Source organism: Zea mays, chromosome 9 (genome assembly GCF_902167145.1).
Source record: "Zea mays cultivar B73 chromosome 9, Zm-B73-REFERENCE-NAM-5.0, whole genome shotgun sequence".
In the NCBI taxonomy this organism is placed as follows: domain Eukaryota; kingdom Viridiplantae; phylum Streptophyta; class Magnoliopsida; order Poales; family Poaceae; genus Zea; species Zea mays.
In genome coordinates this window covers 140,047,060-140,073,005 of record NC_050104.1, presented here as the reverse complement: position 1 = coordinate 140,073,005, position 25,946 = coordinate 140,047,060, and positions in this window count along the sequence as shown.

Here is a 25,946-nt window from a genome sequence, read left to right as displayed (position 1 = left end):
TTCTTACGAACACTAGGAACATGTAAAATATTGTGAAGATAGAGTGGACGTGAGGAACCAGGTATTAATGAGTGACCAATATGAGCAATAGACAAACCTGATCCGTTAGCCACCTGAACTATGTCTTTGCCAGTGTAACGTTCATGTAGACTGAGTTGATCAAGGTCGTTGGTCAGATGATCATTGGCACCACTGTCCAGATACCAATTTGTGTCGACCGAGTAGGAAGGAGTCACAGCGGCATTCACTTGACGCTCACGAGTATCGTCAGGCTGATACGCATGATTGAAACGCTGCCTGCAGTGTAGCGCATCATGACCATATATGTTGCATACCTGACATGTTGGCTTAGGTCCGCTACCGCCACGTCCAGAGTTGTGACCGCCGCCACCGCTGCCACGGCCAGAACCGCCTCGTCCACGGTTCTGGCCACCATGGCCACCACTACGAGTGTTGAAGGGATGGCGAGTAGCAGCATTCGCCGAGGAATGGATCTCACCAGTGGAGGTGTAGCGTTGGAGACGAGCTTCGGCACTCAGAAGATGAGCGAAGAAGGTATTGAGATCCATCGATGTATCACGCAGGGCAACAGTCGTGACGAAGGACTCAAAATCAGAGCCCAACCCGGCCAACATGTAGCCGAGGACTTCTTCATCAGAAAGGGGGTGACCCAAAGAAGCCATGGTGTCAGCATACCCCTTCATCTTCTGGAAGTACGCAGCGGCTGTGAGATCTGCCTTCTTGGCGTTGGAAAGCTGATAGCGAACCTGCATGATCTGGGCACGATTTTGGGAGGAGAACATAGCGTGCAACGCAGACCAGGCAGCAACAGCACTGGTGTGCTGGGTCATTTGGCCTAGCATTTCTTCAGACATGGATGCAAGGAGTGCAGAAAGAATGAGTTGATCAAAGGCGAAACAACGAAGGTAATCTGGGTTGGGAACCTGAAGAGCATCGGCTCCAGTTCCGGTGGTGATGACCGGAGTCGGTGGTGGAAGCGAGCTATCAACATGGCCGAACAACTGATGAGCACGAAGGATCGGCGTGACTTGAGCTTTCCACAGGAAAAAATTGGTGCGGGAGAGACGGATGGTGATGGCGGTGCTGAGGGAAGGAGCAGAGGTAACGCCTGAGAAGCTGCTGTGTGTAGTGGTTGTTGACATGGCGAGGGAGGATGGAAGGAAGAATGGATCTTGGCTCTGCGATACCAAGTTAAAAGATTAGATTGGGCTGCTCACCTCATTCTGGTGGCATGACTTGATTACTTATAGGTACGATTTACAGGATAAGCTCAGCATAATTTCAGGGATAAGCCCCCTAATAGACTATGCGTTTACATGCTAATCTAAACTGATATAGCTATAAACTAGGATGTTGTTACATATCTTGATACACTCTAACAATAATCAATCATTAGGCCAATATCCTAATTCCTAAATCGGCCCAGCCCTTTGGGGAACAGTATACTGAGTACGTGTAGTATACGTGGCAATTTTAATTTGCTACCATTCACGTCATCAGTCCTCTCGACTGCATATGATATATGTACTAAAATAATCAATGATGACACGACACACGAGTACATAGGCCATCTATTTCACTGGTAGGAGTATATGAATTCCTTAATCAGTCCTCTCACTGCACTCATAATAATAGACTTTAGCTAGCTAGGGCAAACACCAAGTACAAGCTATATATATAGAGAGTCATCTATATTGAAATGACTCCGTACGTACGTAAATGAGAATTTAGAGAGTGTGTTTAAGAAAGACTTTTCAAGGCACACACAGTAAGAAAAATCACTAACCCAACTTATTGCATCTTATAAAAAAAAAGTTTAGCCCATGCAAACGGTCCCTAAGTCAAAATAGACAATGCTTAGAAGTAAATAAGAAATGGCTTTCTGGTCCAAGATTGCGTCTCCATTTGCCACATATTTGTAGTTAAATAGGCACCAGCTGCAAGGTAGTTTCTGCTGGTTGTCCCGTCTCCCTGCTCACGTGAATGCGAGGTCTGAAATTAACGTTCGCTCAAAGACGATTATTGTCTCCTGCTTGATTTGAGCGTCGACTCCGATCCGTGTGGCATCCAGTTCATACTTGGTTCACGCGGCGCCTAGCTGATATGATATGTACTGGTCGTGGGCGGAACGAAAAATTCAGCAGAATTCTACCGTGCCAATTGCAACAAATAATAATCCAGTAAAAGCCGATGCCAGCACGGCAGCTACATATTGGACACGGACGGTCGCAGCGGGTGGCGTGTTGGCACTTGGCAGCGCAGATATAGCCAAGCAAGAGTGACGCCACCGTCCTCCGTCATGCCGATAAGGTAATCAACAACATCCGCGCGCGGACGATCGATCGTGAGCAAACGTGCGTTGTCCCGATCTCTATTCATATACTGAAATTGTCTTTCCTACGGCCACACCCCACTCATATATAATCTAAGTCTCTTTGCGGTGGCGGTGGTTCCCAGGCCGGCGGTGGCGGCCCCCGATCCAGAAGGCGAGCGGCGGCAGCGCCTTTGTGCGGTGGCGGCGGTTCCCAGGCCGGCGGTGGCGGCCCCCGATCCAGAGGGCGAGCGGCGGCAGCGCCCTTGTGCGGTGGCGGCGGTTCCCAGGCCGGTGGCCGCAACTCCATTACCTCGACGCGCGGTGGCGGAGGTTCCTCGATCCACAGCGGGCCCTTATGCGGGCAAGCGGCAGCGTCCCCGAAGCTCCGAGGAGGCGGCACTTCCATGGCCGGCGAGCAAGCGACGCCCGTCGACGTGCGAGTAGCGACGGCGACGCATGAGGCGCGATGTTCGAGCGAGCGACGTCACGGAAGGCGCGAGATGCGCGCAGCGATGATCACGCGTGACATCCTCCGATCCGGCGCAGTTTTCTTTTTTGATTATTGTGTTTTATGCCTACCACATGTACTATTTACGCTAAAAACTGTAAGATTTTATGCTTGAACACGGAGTTCGTATATCAGTTTACTGCATGCACATTGGAAAGACAATTCCTTAATTTATGTTGTTCGTAATTTGCACGCATGCAATGGAAACTCCCACGATTTTGCCATAATTTTTGGATCTGTATAAAAATAGAAACCGCATGCATGCGGCTGCCATAAATTTAGGATCTGTCATAAAAATAGGATCGTAATAGCAACCTACTATAGCTATCAACCTCTCATTGACTCGGTATTTACGCTTATAATTGAGGGATCTTATGCTCAAAACTTAAGGTTTTTACGCTTCACCCGGATATGCGTCCACCAGTGAACAACATGCCAGTTTTTTTACGCACAGTAAGGAATTGCATAAGTACCTACACCGTGTCGTATAATTTGTTTCAATATACATCATAAATTAGTTCTAATGCGTTTAGCTACATGACTGTTGGAGGGATCCTATATTTATGAAGAAAATAAAACATTAAATGCGATTTTTTGTTTCTATGCATGCAATTCATTTCCTTTTATTGCATATTCTTTCCATCATAAATTCGTGTGCATACAGCTGGTAACAGATTTTTACGCAGTATACCCAATTGCATAATTATCTACACAGTGTAGCATATTTAGTATCACTATATATCATAAAATATTAATTACGAGTCTAACTGCATTGCTGTTGCAGCGATCCTAAATTTATGGAGGAAATAAAGCATTTAAAATAGAAACTGTCACACATATTTTCCTAAATTTACGCGTATGCAAGGGAACGTGTTTGACTCATGCATGCATTTTGCCATAATTTTTGGATCTGTATAACCGCATGCATGCGGCTGCCATGTTTTTCGAATCTACCATAAAAATAGGATCGTAATAACAACATACTAGAGCTATCAACATCTCACATTGGCTCGATATATACGCTTATAATTGAGGGATTTTATGCTCAAAACTTAAGGTTATTACGCTCCAACCCGGAGGTGTGTCACACCCGGTTTTAAAAGGCAAACCGAATGCGAACCATGTACGTGCCAGGATCAGTTATTCACGTACACAGCAGTTACATAACATGGACATCATCACACAATGCTCTAAATAGGATTAAAAGGGAATAATAGTTGATTACATCATACGTCTGAGACGTCCATATAGTTCTTACAATAAATCAAAGTGCGGAAAAGAAATGTAGATAAACGCGGCCTTCACAGGCAGCCGACTGGGGGTTGCCGCTAACTCACACCTAGAACTCGTCGTAGTCTTGGAACTCCTGGAAGTCTCCTTCCACAGCTTCATCTTCGCCTGAGCAGTGGTTGCAATGCTGACAACATGGGGGGGTTTGGTGTGTAGAGCAAGGGTGAGTACACATCAACATACTCAGCAAGCATCCTGTTTGGCTGTAGTGGACTAGCTTTATGTGGGGATAAGTCAAGCAGTTGCTTTTAGTTGGTCAGATTATTATTTACTAGTAGAAAGCCAAGTTTTAGCATTACCCAAGTTATTAACCCGATGTACCCTTTCCAGACGGAAAGAATACCACTTACCAGCACCATAGTCATAACCAAAACTATCAATCTCATAACCACCTGTACCAAAGTATCTCTGATCAAGTACCACTAATCACTGGAGCTCCCTTGGCCGCTCATAACCGTGAGCACGGCTGATATATCAGTTTTCAAACACTCTGCAGAGGTTGTGCACTTTACCCATAAGCCGTGATTCCCTCTTGCCTCGGGCCGATCAAACCCTTAAACACTACCAAGGTGAATAGGCAGGGTTTCACTACGTAGCCTTTACAAAGATTCCTCGGGGCTGTAGCCGCCCGTTAGGTTTCCTAAATGTACCGCACTCCTCCCCAAGGGACAAATCAACCTTGGCAGAGCGAGCCGCATACACCGAGCCCCATTGACGGCACGACGGCGAAGCGAACTACACCCCAGATCCTCTAATTATTCAGCTAAGGGCACCCCATTCCACCCTCATGGTTGCACTGTTTTCCTGGGCGGTCATCCATAGAACAGGTCCTTACGGAGAGGCACTCGAGAAACCGCTCGAGCCCCCTTGAATACCACAAGTACAACATCATAATAAGAGAAGGGAAAACAGCGTATCATAGATAATCTCATCATGTTCATTGATTAGAGTTGAGCAATAGCATAAAGCTAAACAGTAATAATCCAACCCAAATAGGTAAACAAGGACATGGATAACAAAAGCTAGTCAATCCTTAGGTATAAATGTGTAATGCGGGAGGTGAATTAAAGAATGAGTAGGACAGAGATAGGTCAAAGGACACTTGCCTCCACCAACCGACTGCTGCTCAGGGGCTTCTCCCGCGAGTTCCTCGGGCTCTTCAACCGGATCGTTCTCTATGCGATTGCAAACATACATACATCCACACATTTAATACAAAAGAACAGTACACCATACAATAGAATGCAATAAGTAAACAGACGTTCTATGCGGGTTCGCGAGTACGGTTAAGAGAGAAAGAGGAAAAGACAGTCGAGAAACGATCATGTTACATGATTATAAATTAACCACTCGCTTAATGGAAGGAAATTTAATGTAGACACTATGTTTAGCATAAAGTAAAGTCATGTTTCATGTCTAATTATTATAAGCGGGTGGAGATAAATAAAAAGAATGGTCGCGTGGCGAGACGCGCGACAAAGCTCTATAAAACAAATTAAAAAGTTAACGACTCGTCGTGCGACCGAGCACGCAACGAGACACTTCGCCTTAGTTACGAGAAGACGTTAAGCGTTGCGCGACGAAGCGCACGACGGCATACGTCGACTAAACTGAGTCCAAAGTGGAACGTCGCGTGAATACACACGCGGCGTTACACCTTAAACAACCTGAAACAAAAATGGATCGTCGCGCGACGAAGCGCACGACGCAACACAAGATATAATCTGAATTTAGACAAATCCGTCGCGCGGCGAAGCGCGCGACGCAACACGCTAATTAACGAATAATCACCGCGAGCGCGGGCGAGCGAAGATACGGTTGGGCGAGGCCGGGACGGGGAAACGGGCGGCCGAGCCGGGGGCCGGGGCGGTTGAACCGGCCAGGGGACGGTTGAACCGGCCAGGGGTGGCCGAGCCGGGCGGGCACGGGGCAGGGTGCGAGGGCGGCCGAGCTGGGTGGCGGGATCGCCACCGCGCGCGGGGAGGGGCGGGGAGCGCCGCCGGGCGGGCACGGGCGAGCGGGCGCCGCCGCGGGCGAGCAGGGGCGGGCGGGATCGCCGCCGCGGGTCGGGGAGGGGCGGGCGCCGCCGCGCGGGACCGGGGTGGAGGGCGGGCGCCGCCGCGCGCGAGGGGAGGGGCGGGCGGGACCGGCCGCGCCGGGGGAGGGGCGGGGAGCGTCGCGCGGGGCCGGCAGGGGCGGGCGGGACCGGCCGCGCCGCCGGCGAGCGGGGACGGGCAGGGGCGCGCGCGGGCAGGGGAAAGGGAGGGCGCGCGTGGGGAGAAGAAGGGGAGGGAGAGGGAGAGAGAGAAAGAGAAGGGGAGGGGAGGGGAACTCACCTAGGGGTCCAAAATCCGGTGATCGCCGTCTCCAAACCCTAGGGCACCACGGGGAGAGGAAGGTGGGAGAGGGAGAGGAGAGGTTGTTTGTGCGGGAGATCCAAATGAGAGAGAGAGAGAGAGGAGAGGGGGGCGCATGGGGGGTTTGGGCGCCAGGGGCGCGCAGGCCGGGGCGGCTGGGCTGGGCTGGACTAGGTTGGGCCGGGCCACTTCGCGGATCGAAAACCCACGACGAGCGCGGACCACTAAACGGACTTAAAACGCGAATCAAAATCCGGAACAGAACGAGACGAACCCTCAACCTCAGACAAAGAAATGTGCTTCGGCATGATGCAACACCCATGACACTTAGGTTTTGGTTTATACATGACACGGACACCTGCCGCTATACTGGTTTGAAATTGGGAAGAAGGAGCAAACGGGGAAAGAGAAGAGAGAGTAACGCCCGAATTTGGTGAGAGAAAAGAAGAAAAAATTCTACCCCCAAATTCAGGGCGTTACAAACCTATCCCCCTTAAAAGAATCTCGCCCTCGAGATTCAGGGTTGGCTAGCAAAGAGCTCAGGGTATTTAGCCATCAGATCATCTTCACGCTCCCAGGTTGCTTCTTCCTCAGAGTGATGATTCCATTTGACTTTGCACATTCTGATGGTCTTCCTTCGGGTGACTCTGTCTGCAATCTCAAGGATTTGCACTGGCTTCTCAACGTAGGTCAAGTCCTCCTGGACTTCAAGACCTTCCACTGGCAACTGCTCTTCTGGCACACGCAAGCACTTCTTCAACTGAGACACATGAAAGACGTCATGCACAGCAGACAAATTCTCTGGCAAACTGAGCTGATAAGCCACTTCTCCACGTCTTGCAAGAATCTGATACGGACCAATGTAGCGGGGTGCTAGCTTGCCTTTCACTCCGAATCTTCTGACTCCTCTGATCGGTGACACTTTCAGATAGACAAAGTCTCCGACTTCAAAACTCAGCTCTCTTCTTCTTGTGTCTGCATAGCTTCGCTGCCTTGATTGCGCTATCTTCAGATTCTCCCGGACCATCTTGATGTTCTCTTCGGCTTCAAGCAAAATGTCTGGCCCAAACACTTGCTTCTCTCCAGGCTGATCCCATTGCAACGGAGTTCTACAATTCCTTCCATAGAGCGCCTGAAATGGTGACATCTTCAAACTGGCCTGGTAACTGTTGTTATAGGAAAACTCTGCATAAGGCAATCTCTTGTCCCATCCGGACTGATCTTGCAACGCACAGGCTCTCAACATATCTTCAAGAATTTGATTGGTCCTTTCGGTCTGACCATCCGTCTGCGGATGATAAGCTGAACTGAAATTCAGATGCGTGCCCAAGGCTTCATGCAACTATTGCCAGAAGTGAGAGGTGAACTGCGTTCCTCTGTCTGACACTATCTTCTTTGGCACACCATGAAGACAAACGATCCAAGACATATACAATTTTGCCAATACTGCGCTGCTGTAGTTGGTCTTGACAGGTATGAAGTGGGCTGACTTGGTCAAGCGGTCCACTACTACCCAAATGGAATCGTAGCCGGCTCGAGTGCGAGGCAATCCGACTATGAAATCCATACCGATTTCATCCCATTTCCACTGAGGGATCTGCAACGGTTGCAACAATCCAGCAGGTCTCTGGTGCTCTGCCTTAATTCTTCGACAACTATCGCACATAGCCACATGCTCTGCGATTTCCCTTTTCATTCCGTACCACCAGAATTTCTTCTTTAGATCCTGATACATCTTCTCGCTGCCAGGGTGAATCGAATAAGCTGTCTCATGAGCTTCCTTAAGGATCAACTCCCGAATAGACTGGACATTGGGAACACACAAGCGGTCTTTGAACCATATCACGCCTTCTGCATCTTCTCGAAAATCTTTGCCTTTGCCATCTAGAATCAGTCGCCGAATCTCACTGATCTTCTCATCATTCTTCTGCGCTTCTTTGATTTCGCGCTCCAAGGTAGGTTCCAACTCGACTGTGACTCCTCGCGAATTGTTCAGAAATCCGAGACTCAACCTGTCAAACTCCTTGGCCAACTCATAAGGCATCGGACAAGCGACCATCAGATTGACTTGACTCTTTCTGCTCAAAGCATCTGCCACTACGTTTGCTTTGCCTGGATGGTAATGAATTTCCAACTCATAATCTTTGATCAACTCTAACCATCTTCGTTGCCTCATGTTCAATTCTGACTGAGTGAATATGTACTTCAGACTCTTGTGGTCTGTGTAAACATCGCATTTCTGTCCATACAGATAGTGCCTCCATGTCTTCAGTGCGTGAACCACTGCTGCCAACTCTAGATCATGGATTGGGTAATTCTTCTCATGAACCTTCAACTGTCGGGACGAGTAAGCCACAACTCTTCCCTCTTGCATCAACACGCATCCCAAACCTGTGTAACAAGCATCACAATACACCGAGAAGGGCTTGTGCACATCAGGCAAGACTAGGACAGGCGCTGTAGTCAACTTCTCTTTCAGCGCTTCAAAGGCCTCTTGGCATTTCTGGGTCCACTTGAACTCAACCTTGTTGCCTAGCAACACTGTCATAGGTTTCGCAATCTTCGAAAACCCTTCAATGAATCGCCGATAATATCCGGCCATTCCAATGAAACTCTTGATTCCTCAAGCATCTGTTGGCGCTTTCCAGTTCAGAATGTCTGCCACTTTCTTCGGATCCACAGCCAATCCTTCCTTGTTGATTATATGACCCAAGAACAGGACTTCATTGATCCAGAACTCACACTTGCTCAACTTTGCATACAACTGGTGCTCTCGCAATCTCTGCAACACCATTCTCAAATGATCTGCATGCTCTTCTTCGCTTCGAGAGTAAATCAGAATGTCATCAATGAATACCACCACAAACTTATCAAGATAATCCATGAATACACTATTCATCAAGTTCATAAAGAACGCTGGCGCATTGGTCAAACCAAAAGACATCACTGTGAACTCATACAACCCATACTTGGAAATGAATGCCGTCTTCGGAATGTCCGAAGGTCGGATCCTGAGCTGATGATAACCTGACCTCAGATCAATCTTGGAGAACACACTGGCTCCTCTCAACTGGTCGAACAGATCTTCTATTCTGGGCAAGGGATACTTGTTCTTGATCGTGACTTCATTCAAAGCTCGATAATCGATGCACATCCTCTTGGTGCCATCTTTCTTTTCCACGAACAAGATAGGGGCGGCCCAAGGCGAGGTGCTTGGCTGAATGTAACCTTTCTCTGACAGCTCATCAATTTGCTCCTTAAGCTCAACCAACTCTGGTCCAGATATTCTGTAAGCTCTCTTGAAGATAGGGGCGGTTCCAGGAAGAAGCTCTATGGCAAACTCAACTTTCCGCTCTGGTGGCATACCCGGTAAGTCCTTTGGAAACACATCCGGGAACTCGGACACAACCTTGATACTCTCAATCGGGTCTGCTTCACTGCTGTCAACAGCTAGCTGATAACAACTTCCTTTCTTTGGCTCAGGCGGGACTAACTCGGTCACCACTTCCTCTCCTAGTGGAGACACCAACTTGATTGTCCTTTTATCACAACTGATAACTGCCTGATACTTATCTAGCCAATTCATCCCTAGGATGACATCTATTCCCTGAGTACCCATTACTATAAGGTTGGCGGGAAACGCTATCCCCCTTATTTCCACACTTATATTCAAACAAATGCTATCGGCTCGAATTCTACCACCGGCTGAGTCAATTTGAATGGGGTTTGACATGGTAGTAATTGGAAGATTATGTGCTTCTACCCATGATGCAGTAATGAAAGAATGCGTTGCTCCAGTATCAAATAACACTTCTGCAATACGAGAGTCGACTGGGAACATACCTACTATCATGCCGGGGGTCTCCTGAATTGCTTCCGCCTCCAAGTGGTTCAGTCTTCCATGATTATAGCGCGGCTGAGGGCGATTGCCTGCTCCAGGCTGAGACACATTCTGCTTTGCTGGGGCATTGGGGCCTGACTGCTGCTGGGCTGCCTTCTTCGGGCATTGCATCACCCAGTGGCCTTGCTCTCCACAGTGGAAACATGCTATGTTTCCAACCTGAGCTGGTGCTGCCTGATTGCTCTGCTGGGCTGCTGGGGCAGGAAGACGAGGTGCCTGCTGATTCTGCTTCTGAAACTGACCTCCTGACTGATTGCTCTGACGGTTCTGGTACTGATGCTGAGGATACTGCCTTTGGAACTGCTGATGCTGAGGTGGACGCTGGTTCTGCCTGAACTGCTGAGGTTGATTGCCTGAGAAACGAGGACGACTGCTGCTTCCAGGCTGGGGTCCACTGATCTTGCGCTTATGATCTTCCATCTCCTTGCGCTTCCTTTCTGTCATGATTGCTCTATCAATCAGGTGCTGGAATGTCGGGAAAGTGTGATTCATCAGTTGGTACTGCAGAGGGTCAACCAAGCCCCTCAGGAAACGGTACTGCCGCTTGGCGTCGGTGTTGACATCTTCAGGAGCATAGCGAGACAATTGCAGAAACCTGTCTCGGTACTCACTGACAGACAACGACCCTTGCTTGAGGGCCAGGAACTCCTCCTTCTTCACTGTCATCAGACCTGCAGGTACATGGTACTGACGAAAGCTACTCCTGAACTCTTCCCAGGTGATGGCGTCAGGGTGGGCATGGGTGGCGAGGTAAGACTCCCACCATGACTGGGCTGCTCCTCTCAACAGACGGGGACCATACAGAACTTTCTCCCTGTCATCGCACTGAGCGGTATGCAACTCGCGCTCCACAGTGCGCAGCCAATCTTCAGCATCCATGGGGTCAGAAGAATGAGCAAACGTTGGTGGATGACCTCTCATGAATTCAGCACGCTTGTCTCTGGGCATCTGAGGCATCTGAGGCTGAGGTGGGGCCTGCTGCTGTTGCTGCTGCTGCTGCTGAATGGCGGCCAAAGTCTGACCGATGGCTTGAACTGCCTGAGTCTGCATCAGAAACATCTGCTCGATGGACATCGGGGGCGGGGGCGGCAGGTGCTGCTGCTGGGGCACCTCATCCTGCGGAGCGGCTCGCTCCTGCTGAGCACGCCTTCCTCCTCTGCGCCTGTTCTCTGACATCTGCAGAATGCAACCACACATCAGAACTGATCTGGCAAATCTTGCAGCATAAGGAAAGAGAATAGAATTCTTCAACAGCACTGAACAGATGAGCATCTTCACTGATCTCCAACACAGACCACACAGCTTCTCAGATAAAGAGGAAAGTGGAATAAAAGGTTTCCCAACTATATAACTAACTTTATTAACATAATAGGTAAACCAAAATGCAGGGGATACCCACACTCTGGTGCCAATCATTACAAAGATCCAAACCAAACATAGTTCATCATGACAAACATAAATGCACAGGATATAGCAAACCACCCTGTCTAACTAAGACTAACTAAGACCGAGACTAATGCTAAGACTGAAGCTTCTATGTATATATATTTCGTATTAATTACAAGATCCAACTCTAACGATCTATGGTTCTAGAGTTATCTTGGTCTTGCAGTCGGGGTTGCCATAAGACTGGTGTCCACGCTGAGGTGAGCGGTACGGGTGCTGAGTCCCGACGGGAGTGGGGGAACCACCATCCAAGTGACAACGTTCCGCGCGCTCAGCCCGCAGCAGGGCGATCTCAGCACGAGCCCTACTCAGCTCGTCTAGTGCATGGTCCAGCTCCGTGTTTAGCACGGCGGCTAGGTTGACTGTGCTGCTCAACCTAGGATTGCCCTCACCGACAGGTGAAACAATCACGCCTCCTGTGCTGCCAGATGGACGGCGGGGGTAATACTTCAGGTCAAGACCGTCAGCTGCCCCTCCGAAAACCGAGCAGTAGTGCGAAAGCGCACGCCGTGCAGCATCTTGCATGGCTGCCTCAGCTGAGTCCCGCTCAGAGATAGAATAGTGCTCTGAGCAGACCTCAGCACCCTGGAGACTGTTCTCCGGGCAGCGCACCAAGCAGGTTGCCTCCCAGCGGTCTGGGTAGACCCCGCGACTGTGCTGGTAGACCACACAGCGATACTCGACGGACCAAGTATGTCGGTCAAATGCCCGACGTAGCAGGGTGTCGAGCGCATCGTGGAAGTGACACCCGCGAGCAGCGTCGCGAGTGATGGGTCGAGCAACCCATCCTTCCGGCTCAAGGTTAGCAGAGAAGTCGGTGTCGTGGCTCGAGCTGTCGTCGCCATCTCCGTCGTCTGGGTCTCCTCCAGCAGCTACTCCAGAAGCTGGGGCGCCCAGCGGTGGTGCAGGGGGCGGCTCCAGAGGAAGCACAGGGGAGCAGCTCCTCACAGACTCTATCTCCTGGTGGAGCGAGAAAGAAGAGCCCTGCTGCTCCTGCTCCTGTCGTCGACGTTCCTGCTCCTCATGCAGGCGGTGGTGTAGTCTCTCCAAGTGGCTGGACTGTCCGGCCACGGGACGGCGAAGCGGACGCTCAGCAAGGCGGGAGGTTAAGAAGGGGATGACTGACTTTCGTGCAGTGTGTCTAAGTCGAGCCATCTATAAAAGACATCGCAAGCAAAAGGGTGAGAACAGAATTAATATGACCAGCAAATAATGAATCATAAGTAAATGAAGGATTAGAATAAAACATGATTTTCAGCAAGGTATAATATATAGTAGAACATAGGTTTGGTCGGTATGACCCACTTTTGAAGGGATGTCAAAGTCAAGGCAGAGACAGAGGTCTATAGTCCTTAGAACGACCATTCTACTCTAGGTTAGCGGTCCTACAGTCAGCACGGCTTTGATACCACTTATGTCACACCCGGTTTTAAAAGGCAAACCGAATGCGAACCATGTACGTGCCAGGATCAGTTATTCACGTACACAGCAGTTACATAACATGGACATCATCACACAGTGCTCTAAATAGGATTAAAAGGGAATAATAGTTGATTACATCATACGTCTGAGACGTCCATATAGTTCTTACAATAAATCAAAGTGCGGAAAAGAAACGTAGATAAACGCGGCCTTCACAGGCAGCCGACTGGGGGTTGCCGCTAACCCACACCTAGGACTCGTCGTAGTCTTGGAACTCCTGGAAGTCTCCTTCCACAGCTTCATCTTCGCCTGAGCAGTGGTTGCAATGCTGACAACCTGGGGGGGGGGGTTTGGTGTGTAGAGCAAGGGTGAGTACACATCAACATACTCAGCAAGCATCCTGTTTGGCTGTAGTGGACTAGCTTTATGTGGGGATAAGTCAAGCAGTTGCTTTTAGTTGGTCAGATTATTATTTACTAGTAGAAAGCCAAGTTTTAGCATTACCCAAGTTATTAACCCGATGTACCCTTTCCAGACGGAAAGAATACCACTTACCAGCACCATAGTCATAACCAAAACTATCAATCTCATAACCACCTGTACCAAAGTATCTCTGATCAAGTACCACTAATCACTGGAGCTCCCTTGGCCGCTCATAACCGTGAGCACGGCTGATATATCAGTTTTCAAACACTCTGCAGAGGTTGTGCACTTTACCCATAAGCCGTGATTCCCTCTTGCCTCGGGCCGATCAAACCCTTAAACACTACCAAGGTGAATAGGCAGGGTTTCACTACGTAGCCTTTACAAAGATTCCTCGGGGCTGTAGCCGCCCGTTAGGTTTCCTAAATGTACCGCACTCCTCCCCAAGGGACAAATCAACCTTGGCAGAGCGAGCCGCATACACCGAGCCCCATTGACGGCACGACGGCGAAGCGAACTACACCCCGGATCCTCTAATTATTCAGCTAAGGGCACCCCATTCCACCCTCATGGTTGCACTGTTTTCCCGGGCGGTCATCCATAGAACAGGTCCTTACGGAGAGGCACTCGAGAAACCGCTCGAGCCCCCTTGAATACCACAAGTACAACATCATAATAAGAGAAGGGAAAACAGCGTATCATAGATAATCTCATCATGTTCATTGATTAGAGTTGAGCAATAGCATAAAGCTAAACAGTAATAATCCAACCCAAATAGGTAAACAAGGACATGGATAACAAAAGCTAGTCAATCCTTAGGTATAAATGTGTAATGCGGGAGGTGAATTAAAGAATGAGTAGGACAGAGATAGGTCAAAGGACACTTGCCTCCACCAATCGACTGCTGCTCAGGGGCTTCTCCCGCGAGTTCCTCGGGCTCTTCAACCGGATCGTTCTCTATGCGATTGCAAACATACATACATCCACACATTTAATACAAAAGAACAGTACACCATACAATAGAATGCAATAAGTAAACAGACGTTCTACGCGGGTTCGCGAGTACGGTTAAGAGAGAAAGAGGAAAAGACAGTCGAGAAACGATCATGTTACATGATTATAAATTAACCACTCGCTTAATGGAAGGAAATTTAATGTAGACACTATGTTTAGCATAAAGTAAAGTCATGTTTCATGTCTAATTATTATAAGCGGGTGGAGATAAATAAAAAGAATGGTCGCGTGGCGAGACGCGCGACAAAGCTCTCTAAAACAAATTAAAAAGTTAACGACTCGTCGTGCGACCGAGCACGCAACGAGACACTTCGCCTTAGTTACGAGAAGACGTTAAGCGTTGCGCGACGAAGCGCACGACGGCATACGTCGACTAAACTGAGTCCAAAGTGGAACGTCGCGTGAATACACACGCGGCGTTACACCTTAAACAACCTGAAACAAAAATGGATCGTCGCGCGACGAAGCGCACGACGCAACACAAGATAGAATCTGAATTTAGACAAATCCGTCGCGCGGCGAAGCGCGCGACGCAACACGCTAATTAACGAATAATCACCGCGAGCGCGGGCGAGCGAAGATACGGTCGGGCGAGGCCGGGACGGGGAAACGGGCGGCCGAGCCGGGGGCCGGGGCGGTTGAACCGGCCAGGGGGCGGTTGAACCGGCCAGGGGCGGCCGAGCCGGGCGGGCACGGGGCAGGGTGCGGGGGCGGCCGAGCTGGGTGGCGGGATCGCCACCGCGCGCGGGGGAGGGGCGGGGAGCGCCGCCGGGCGGGCACGGGCGAGCGGGCGCCGCCGCGAGGCGGGGAGGGGCGGGCGCCGCCGCGCGGGACCGGGGTGGAGGGCGGGCGCCGCCGCGCGCGAGGGGAGGGGCGGGGTCGGGCGCCGCCGCGCCGGGGGAGGGGCGGGCGGGACCGGCCGCGCCGGGGGAGGGGCGGGGAGCGCCGCGCGGGGCCGGCAGGGGCGGGCGGGACCGGTCGCGCCGCCGGCGAGCGGGGACGGGCAGGGGCGCGCGCGGGCAAGGGAAAGGGAGGGCGCGCGTGGGGAGAAGAAGGGGAGGGAGAGGGAGAGAGAGAAAGAGAAGGGGAGGGGAACTCACCTCGGGGTCCAAAATCCGGTGATCGCCGTCTCCAAACCCTAGGGCACCACGGGGAGAGGAAGGTGGGAGAGGGAGAGGAGAGGTTGTTTGCGCGGGAGATCCAAATGAGAGAGAGAGAGAGAGGAGAGGGGGGCGCATGGGGGGTTTGGGCGCCAGGGGCGCGCAGGCCGGGGCGGCTGGGCTGGGCTGGACTAGGTTGGGCCGGGCCACTTCGCGGATCGAAAACCCACGACGAGCGCGGACCACTAAACGGACTTAAAACGCGAATCAAAATCCGGAACAGAACGAGACGAACCCTCAACCTCAGACAAAGAAATGTGCTTCGGCATGATGCAACACCCATGACACTTAGGTTTTGGTTTATACATGACACGGACACCTGTCGCTATACTGGTTTGAAATTGGGAAGAAGGAGCAAACGGGGAAAGAGAAGAGAGAGTAACGCCCGAATTTGGTGAGAGAAAAGAAGAAAAAATTCTACCCCCAAATTCAGGGCGTTACAAGGTGCGTCCACCAGCGAACAACATGCCAGATTTTTTACGCAGTGTAACGAATTGCATAAATACCTACTCCATGTAGTATAATTTGTATCAGTATATATCATAAACTAGATTTAATGTGTTTAGCTGCATGGCTATTGGAGGGATCTTATATTTATGAAGGAAATAAAACATTAAATACGATTTTTGTTTCTATGCGTGTAATTCATTTCCTTTTATTGCACATTATTTTCATCATAAATTCGTATGCATGCAGTTGGTAACAGATTTTTACGCAGTATATCGAATTGCATAATTATTTACACAGTGTAGCATATTTAGTCTCAGTATATATCATAAAATGGTCCTTATGCATCTAGCTGCATGGCTGTTGCAGCGATCCTAAATTTATGGAGGAAATAAAGGATTTAAAAATAGAAACTGCCGCACATATCTTTCCTAAATTTATGCGCATGCATTGGATCGTGTTTGACTCATGCATGCATTCCTTTTTTTTGCGCTAACAGACGTGGGGCAGGTGGCGTACCCGACAGCCTGGTTGGGCGCGCTGGTTGAACCAGTTTGCAGGGGTGGTCGGCCTGGGCTTCCTTTAACTATTGGAAGCCCAGGGCTCCCGTTATACCTGCCCATATATATATATATATATATATATATATATATATATATATATATATATATATATATATATATATATACACTAGATGAGTGCTCGTGCATTGCAACGGAAGTATATAATACCACGATAAATGTGTGTTATATTGTTAGAAGATAATATTTTGTAATTCATTTGTGATCCTAGCCATACATAAATTTTGTTATAGTTAGGTGCATGTGCGTTGCAACGACATATAAAATATTCGACAAAATGTTAGTGCACAATGATTACATAAAAACGAACATTATATTTATTATCGAGCTCAATATCACACAATTTTTTTATAACAATCAATACATAACTAAACAAAGTCTAAAGATGATGACTTTTTTGTACACAATCCTTACTACTATAAAAGCACGAGTTTTCGTGCGATCCATCTATATGGTAAAAGTGTTTGTTGAACATCGTGCTAGAACTGTGGTAGATAGCGAAGAAATTAAAGCGAGGGGGAAGGAGAGGGGTACCTGTTTGGCGAGCGATAGTCTGACGAGCTGAGGATCTCCTAATTGAAGACAGAGAAGTTGAGGGCGAGCCTGATGGGGTGCATGGGCGGCAGCTCTTTGATGGCAATGTCGTTTATATTAATTAAACATGGTTAGAAGAGGAGATAATTGTATGTTGCGACAACATACAAATCATTTAAAGAGGTTTGCAATTGTTCATCCCGGTCGGTTTGGATATTAAGTAAGCCCTAGTCTCTAAGACTGTCCTAGTCTTAGATTTGAGACTCCCACCGGCCACCAAATTCCAATGAGGTGATTGGTTCCAGAAACTCGTGGAGTTTCTCTGTTGTACTCATCGGCTTCATTTACTGTCCATGGGGGGATCACAGCATACTGAGCCGAGACCGCAGCCTACTTGCAATGCAATCGAGGCTTCGTTCAATGCACTTCCTGAAAGGGAAATGTGCCCTTGGGCCATTTCTAAGTATTTTGGTGATTGAGTGCCAACACAAGTGCTTAAATGTGAATCTATACCCATGGGTGGACATAGTGCAAATCAAGAGTAAAGGTATGTTTCTAAGCCTTAGTACATTGTTTTGAAGACTAATGTATTGTGTCTAAGTGCTTGAAACAGGAGAAATCGAGTCAGAGAAAAGTTGGCTGTGTACAGCCAAAAGGCTGTTCGGTCTGGAGCACCGGACTGTCCGGTGGTGCACCGGACAGTGTCCGGTGCGCCAGGTTGCCTCGAGCGAAGTGGCCGCTCTCGGGAATTTGCCGACGGCGTACGGCTAAAATTCACCGGACTGTCCGGTGTGCACCGGACTGTCCGGTGAGCCAACGGTCGGCCGGGCCAACGGTCGGCCGCGGAATCAGTGCGCGACACGTGGTCGGGCCAACGGTCGGAAGGGGGCACCGGACTGTCCGGTGTGCACCGGACTGTCCGGTGTGCACCGGACTGTCCGGTGTGCACCGGACTGTCCGGTGCGCCAACGGCTCCCAGATCTGCAACGGTCGGCTGCGCCGTTTAAGGAAAGAAATCGGGCACCAGACAGTGTCCGGTGTGCACCGGACTGTCCGGTGCGCCCGAAGACAGAAGGCAAGATTAGCCTTCCAGAATTGCTCTCAACGGCTCCTAGCTGCCTTGGGGCTATAAAAGGGACCCCTAGGCGCATGGAGGAGCACACCAAGCATTCCTACAACATTCCTAAGCACCAAGACATCGATTCCACGTATTTGGTTCATTGTGATAGCATCTAGAGCTCTTGTTGAGTTGTGGATGAAAGGGAATTAGGCTTACACCTAGTCCCTAATTAATTTTTGTGGTTGAATTGTCCAACACAAATCTATTGGACTAACCAGTTTGCCCAAGTGTATAGATTATACAGGTGTTAAAGGTTCACACTCAGCCAATAAAAAGATCAAATTTTGGATTCAACAAAGGAGCAAAGGGCCAACCAAAGGCACCTCTGGTTTGGCACACCGGACTGTCCGGTGTGCCACCGGACAATGTCCGGTGCACCACCGGACATGTCCGGTGCACCAGAGGACTCCAACGCAAACTCGCCACCTTCGGGAATTTCCAGAGGCACTCGCGCTATAATTCACCGGACTGTCCGGTGTACACCGGACAGTGTCTGGTGCGCCATGGAGAAGCGGCCTCAGGAACTCGCCAGCTTCGGGAAACTCCAACGGCTAGTCCGCTAAAATTCACCGGACTGTCCGGTGTACACCGGACTGTCCGGTGCGACTCCGGAGCAACGGCTACCTCCGCGCCAACGGCTACCTGCGGTGCATTAATTGCGCGCGCAGCGCGCGCAGAAGTCAGGCGCGCCCATACTGGCACACCGGACAGCAAACAGTACCTGTCCGGTGTGCACCGGACACCCAGGCGGGCCCACTAGTCAGAAGCTCCAACGGTCAGAATCCAACGGCAGTGATGACGTGGCAGGGGGCACCGGACTGTCCGGTGTGCACCAGACTGTCCGGTGCGCCATCGAGCAGACAGCCTCCCAACGGCCACTTTTGGTGGTTGGGGCTATAAATACCCCAACCACCCCACCATTCATTGCATCCAAGTTTTCCACTTCCCAACTACTACAAGAGCTCTAGCATTCAATTCTAGACACACCAAAGAGATCAAATCCTCTCCAAATTCCACACAACGCCATAGTGACTAGAGAGAGTGATTTGCTTGTGTTCTTTCGAGCTCTTGCGCTTGGATTGCTTCCTTCTTTCTTGATTCTTTCTTGTGATCAAACACTCACTTGTAATTGAGGCAAGAGGCACCAATTGTGTGGTGGCCCTTGCGGGAATTTTGATTCCCAAGTGATTTGAGAAGAGAAGCTCACTCGGTCCGAGGGACCGATTGAGAGAGGGAAGGGTTGAAAGAGACCCGGCCTTTGTGGCCTCCTCAACGGGGAGTAGGTTTGCAAGAACCGAACCTCGGTAAAACAAATCCGCGTGTCACACTCTTCATTTGCTTGCGATTTGTTTTGCTCCCTCTCTCACGGACTCGTTTATATTTCTAACGCTAACCCGGCTTGTAGTTGTGATTATTTTTGAGAATTTCAGTTTCGCCCTATTCACCCCCCCTCTAGGCGACTTTCAATTGGTATCAGAGCCCGGTGCTTCATTAGAGCCTAACCGCTCGAAGTGATGTCGGGAGATCACGCCAAGAAGGAGATGGAGACCGGCGAAAAGCCCACTACAAGCCACGGGAGCACTTCATCGGAAGAGTCCCGCACCAAGAGGAAGGAGAAGAAGAAGAGCTCCTCCAACAAAGGAAAGGAGAAGAAATCTTCTTCGCACCACAAAGAAAAGAAGGAGAAATCTTCCTCCCACAAACCACATCGGAGAGGAGACAAGCACAAAAGGATGAGGAAAGTGGTCTACTACGAGACCGACACTTCATCAACATCGACCTCCGACTCCGATGCGCCCTCCGTAACTTCTAAACGCTAAGAGCGTAAGAAGTTTAGTAAGATCCCCCTACATTACCCTCGCATTTCTAAAAATACACCTTTACTTTCCGTCCCATTAGGCAAACCACCAACTTTCAATGGTGAAGATTATGCTAGGTGGAGTGATTTAATGCGATTTCATCTAACCTCACTCCACAAAAGTATATGGGATGTCGTTGAGTTTGGTGCACAGGTACCATCCGTAGGGGATAAAGACTATGATGAGGATGAGGTGGCCCAAATCGAGCACTTCAACTCTCAAGCGACAACAATACTCCTCGCCTCTTTAAGTAGAGAGGAGTATAACAAAGTTCAAGGGTTGAAGAGCGCCAAGGAGGTTTGGGATGTGCTCAAAACCGCGCACGAAGGAGATGAGCTCACCAAGATCACCAAGCGGGAAACGATCGAGGGGGAGCTCGGTCGGTTCCGGCTTCGCAAAGGGGAAGAGCCACAACACATGTACAACCGGCTCAAGACTTTGGTGAACCAAGTGCGCAACCTCGGGAGCGTCAAGTGGGACGACCACGAAATGGTTAAGGTTATTCTAAGATCTCTCATTTTCCTTAACCCCACTCAAGTTCAATTAATTCGTGGTAATCCTAGATATACTAAAATGACCCTCGAGGAAGTTATCGGGAATTTTGTAAGTTTTGAGTGCATGATCGAAGGCTCAAGGAAGATCAACGAGCTTGATGATCCATCCACATCCGAAGCTCAACCCGTCGCATTCAAGGCGACGGAGGAGAAGAAGGAGGAGGCTACACCAAGTCGACAACCTATAGACGCCTCCAAGCTCGACAATGAGGAAATGGCGCTCGTCATCAAGAGCTTCCGCCAAATCCTCAAACAAAGGAGAGGGAAAGACTACAAGTCCCGCTCCAAGAAGGTTTGCTACAAGTGTGGTAAGCCCGGTCACTTTATTGCTAAATGTCCATTATCAAGTGATAGTGACAGGGGCGACGACAAGAAGGGGAGTAGAAATGAGAAGAAGAGGTACTACAAGAAGAAGGGCGGCGATGCCCATGTTTGTCGGGAGTGGGACTCCGACGAAAGCTCTAGCGACTCCTCCGACGACGAGGACGCCGCCAACATCGCCGTCACTAAGGGACTACTCTTCCCCAACGTCGGCCACAAGTGCCTCATGGCAAAAGACGGCAAAAGGAAGAAGGTTAAATCCAACTCCTCCACTAAATATGAATCGTCTAGTGATGATAATGCTAGTGGTGGGGAAGATAATCTGCGTATCCTTTTTGCCAACCTTAACATGGAACAAAAAGAAAAATTAAATGAGCTAATCAGTGCCATCCATGAAAAGGATGATCGCTTGGACTCCCAAGAGGACTTCCTAATCAAGGAAAATAAGAAACATGTTAAGGTTAAAAATGCTTATGCTCTAGAGGTAGAAAAATGTGAAAAATTGTCTGGTGAGCTAAGCACTTGCCATGAGACCATCAACAACCTTAGAAATGAAAATGCTAGATTAATTGCTAAGGTTGATTCACATGTTTGTAATATTTCAATTCCCAATCCTAGAGATAATAATGATGACTTGTTTGCTAGGATTGAAGAATTAAACACTTCTCTTGCTAGCCTTAGAGTAGAAAATGATAATTTGATTGCTAAGGCTAAAGATTTTGATGTTTGCAATGTCACTATTTCCGATCTTAGAGATAAAAATGATATATTACATGCTAAGATCGTTGAACTTAATTCTTGCAAACCCTCTACATCTACCATTGAGCATGTCACTATTTGTACTAGATGTAGAGATATTAATGTTGATGCTATTCATGATCACATGATTTTAATTAAGCAACAAAATGATCATATAGCTAAACTAGATGCTAAAATTGCCGAGCACAACTTAGAAAATGAGAAATTTAAATTTGCTTGTAGCATGCTTTATAATGGGAGACGCCCTGGCATTAAGGATGGCATTGGTTTCCAAAAGGGAGACAATGACAAACTTAATGCCCCTCCTAAGAACTTGTCTAACTTTGTTAAGGGCAAGGCTCCCATGCCTCAGGATAACGAGGGCTACATTTTGTACCCTGCCGGCTATCCTGAGAGCAAAATTAGGAGAATTCATTCTAGGAAGTCTCACTCTGGCCCTAATCATGCTTTTATGTATAAGGGTGAGACATCTAGCTCTAGGCAACCAACCCATGCTAAGTTGCCTAAAAGGAAAACTCCCGGTGCATCAAATGATCATAACATTTCATTTAAAACTTTTGATGCATCTTATGTTTTGACTAACAAATCCGGCAAGGTAGTTGCCAAATATGTTGGGGGGAAACACAAGGGCTCCAAGACTTGTGTTTGGGTACCCAAAGTTCTTGTGTCTAATGCCAAAGGACCCAAAACCATTTGGGTACCTAAAGTCAAGAACTAAACTTGTTTTGTAGGTTTATGCATCCGGGGGCTCAAGTTGGATACTCGACGGCGGGTGCACAAACCACATGACAGGGGAGAAAAGGATGTTCTCCTCATATGAGAAAAACCAAGATCCCCAAAGAACGATCACATTCGGGGATGGAAATCAAGGTGTGGTCAAAGGACTGGGTAAAATTGCTATATCACCTGACCATTCCATTTCCAATGTTTTTCTTGTTGATTCATTAGATTACAATTTGCTTTCCGTATCCCAATTATGTCAAATGGGCTACAACTGTCTATTCACTGATGTAGGTGTCACTGTCTTTAGAAGAAGTGATGATTCAATAGCATTTAAGGGTGTATTAGAGGGTCAGCTATACTTGGTAGATTTTGATAGAGCTGAACTCGACACATGCTTAATTGCTAAGACTAACATGGGTTGGCTCTGGCACCGCCGACTAGCCCATGTTGGGATGAAGAATCTTCATAAGCTTCTAAAGGGAGAGCACATTTTAGGATTAACAAATGTCCATTTTGAGAAAGACAGGATTTGTAGCGCATGCCAAGCAGGGAAGCAAGTTGGTACCCATCATCCACACAAGAACATCATGACGACCGACAGGCCGCTTGAGCTACTCCACATGGATCTATTCGGCTCGATTGCTTACATAAGCATCGGCGGGAGTAAGTATTGTCTTGTAATAGTGGATGATTATTCTCGCTTCACTTGGGTGTTCTTTTTGCAGGAAAAATCTCAAACCCAAGAGACCTTAAAGGGATTCTTGAGACGGGCTCAAAATGAGTTCGGCTTAAGGATCAAGAAAATTAGAAGCGACAACGGGACGGAGTTCAAAAACTCTCAAATCGAAGGCTTCCTTGAGGAGGAGGGCATCAAGCATGAGTTCTCTTCTCCCTACACACCACAACAAAATGGTGTAGTGGAGAGGAAGAATCGAACTCTATTGGATATGGCAAGAACCATGCTTGATGAGTACAAGACTTCGGATCGGTTTTGGGCGGAGGCAGTCAACACCGCTTGCTACGCCATCAACCGGTTATATCTACACCGAATCCTCAAGAAGACATCCTATGAACTCCTAACCGGTAAAAAGCCCAACATTTCATATTTTAGAGTTTTTGGTAGCAAATGCTTTATTCTTGTTAAGAGAGGTAGAAAATCTAAATTTGCTCCTAAAACTGTAGAAGGCTTTTTACTAGGATATGATTCAAACACAAGGGCATATAGAGTCTTTAACAAGTCCTCAGGACTAGTTGAAGTTTCTTGTGACGTTGTGTTTGATGAAACTAACGGCTCTCAAGTAGAGCAAGTTGATCTTGATGATATAGGAGAAGAACAGGCTCCATGCATAGCGCTAAGGAACATGTCCATTGGGGATGTGTGTCCTAAGGAATCCGAAGAGTCTCCACATGCACAAGATCAACCATCCTCCTCCACGCAAGCATCTCCACCGACTCAAAATGAGGTTGAAGCTCAAGTTGATGAAGTAGAAGAACAAGAAGATGAGCCACCTCAAAAAGACGGCAATGATCAAGGGGGAGATGCAAATGATGAAGACAAGGAGGATGAAGAACCAAGACCGCCACATCCAAGAGTCCACCAAGCAATACAACGAGATCACCCCGTCGACACTATCCTCGGCGACATTCATAAGGGGGGTAGAGGAAGCACTACAAGATTCGGATTGGGTGGTGGCGATGCAAGAGGAGCTCAACAATTTCACAAGGAACGAGGTATGGCACTTGGTTCCACGTCCTAATCAAAATGTTGTAGGAACCAAATGGGTCTTCCGCAACAAGCAAGATGAGCATGGTGTGGTGACAAGGAACAAAGCTCGTCTTGTGGCCAAAGGATACTCCCAAGTCGAAGGTTTGGATTTCGGTGAAACCTATGCACCCGTAGCTAGGCTTGAGTCAATTCGCATATTATTAGCCTATGCTACTTACCATGGCTTTAAGCTTTATCAAATGGACGTGAAAAGTGCCTTCCTCAACAGACCAATCAAGGAAGAGGTCTATGTTGAGCAACCTCCCGGCTTTGAAGACAGTGAGTATCCTAACCATGTCTATAAGCTCTCTAAGGCGCTTTATGGGCTCAAGCAAGCCCCAAGAGCATGGTATGAATGCCTTAGAGATTTTCTTATCGCTAATGGCTTCAAAGTTGGCAAGGCCGATCCTACTCTATTCACTAAAACTCTTGACAATGATTTGTTTGTATGCCAAATTTATGTTGATGATATCATATTTGGGTCTACTAACGAATCTACTTGTGAGGAATTTAGCAGGATCATGACACAGAAATTCGAGATGTCTATGATGGGGGAGTTGAAGTATTTCTTAGGATTTCAAGTAAAGCAACTCCAAGAGGGCACCTTCCTTAGCCAAACGAAGTATACTCAAGATATTCTAAGCAAGTTTGGGATGAAGGATGCCAAGCCCATCAAGACACCCATGGGAACCAATGGGCATCTCGACCTCGACACGGGAGGTAAGTCCGTGGATCAAAAGGTATACCGGTCGATGATAGGTTCCTTACTCTATTTATGTGCTTCTCGACCGGACATTATGCTTTCCGTTTGCATGTGTGCAAGATTCCAATCCGACCCTAAGGAATCCCACCTTACGGCCGTAAAACGAATCTTGAGATATTTGGCTTATACTCCTAAGTTTGGGCTTTGGTACCCTCGGGGATCCACATTTGATTTGATCGGTTATTCGGATGCCGATTGGGCGGGGTGCAAAATTAATAGGAAGAGCACATCGGGGACTTGCCAGTTCTTGGGGAGATCCTTGGTGTCTTGGGCTTCAAAGAAGCAAAATTCGGTCGCTCTTTCCACCGCCGAAGCCGAGTACATTGCCGCAGGTCATTGTTGCGCGCAATTACGTTGGATGAGGCAAACCCTGCGGGACTACGATTACAAATTAACCAAAGTTCCTTTGCTATGTGATAATGAGAGTGCAATCAAAATGGCCGACAATCCCGTCGAGCATAGCCGCACTAAGCACATAGTCATTCGGTATCATTTTCTTAGGGATCACCAACAAAAGGGAGATATCGAGATTGCTTACATTAATACTAAAGATCAATTAGCCGATATCTTTACCAAGCCACTTGATGAACAAACTTTTACCAAACTTAGGCATGAGCTCAATATTCTTGATTCCCGCAACTTCTTTTGCTAGTTTGCACACATA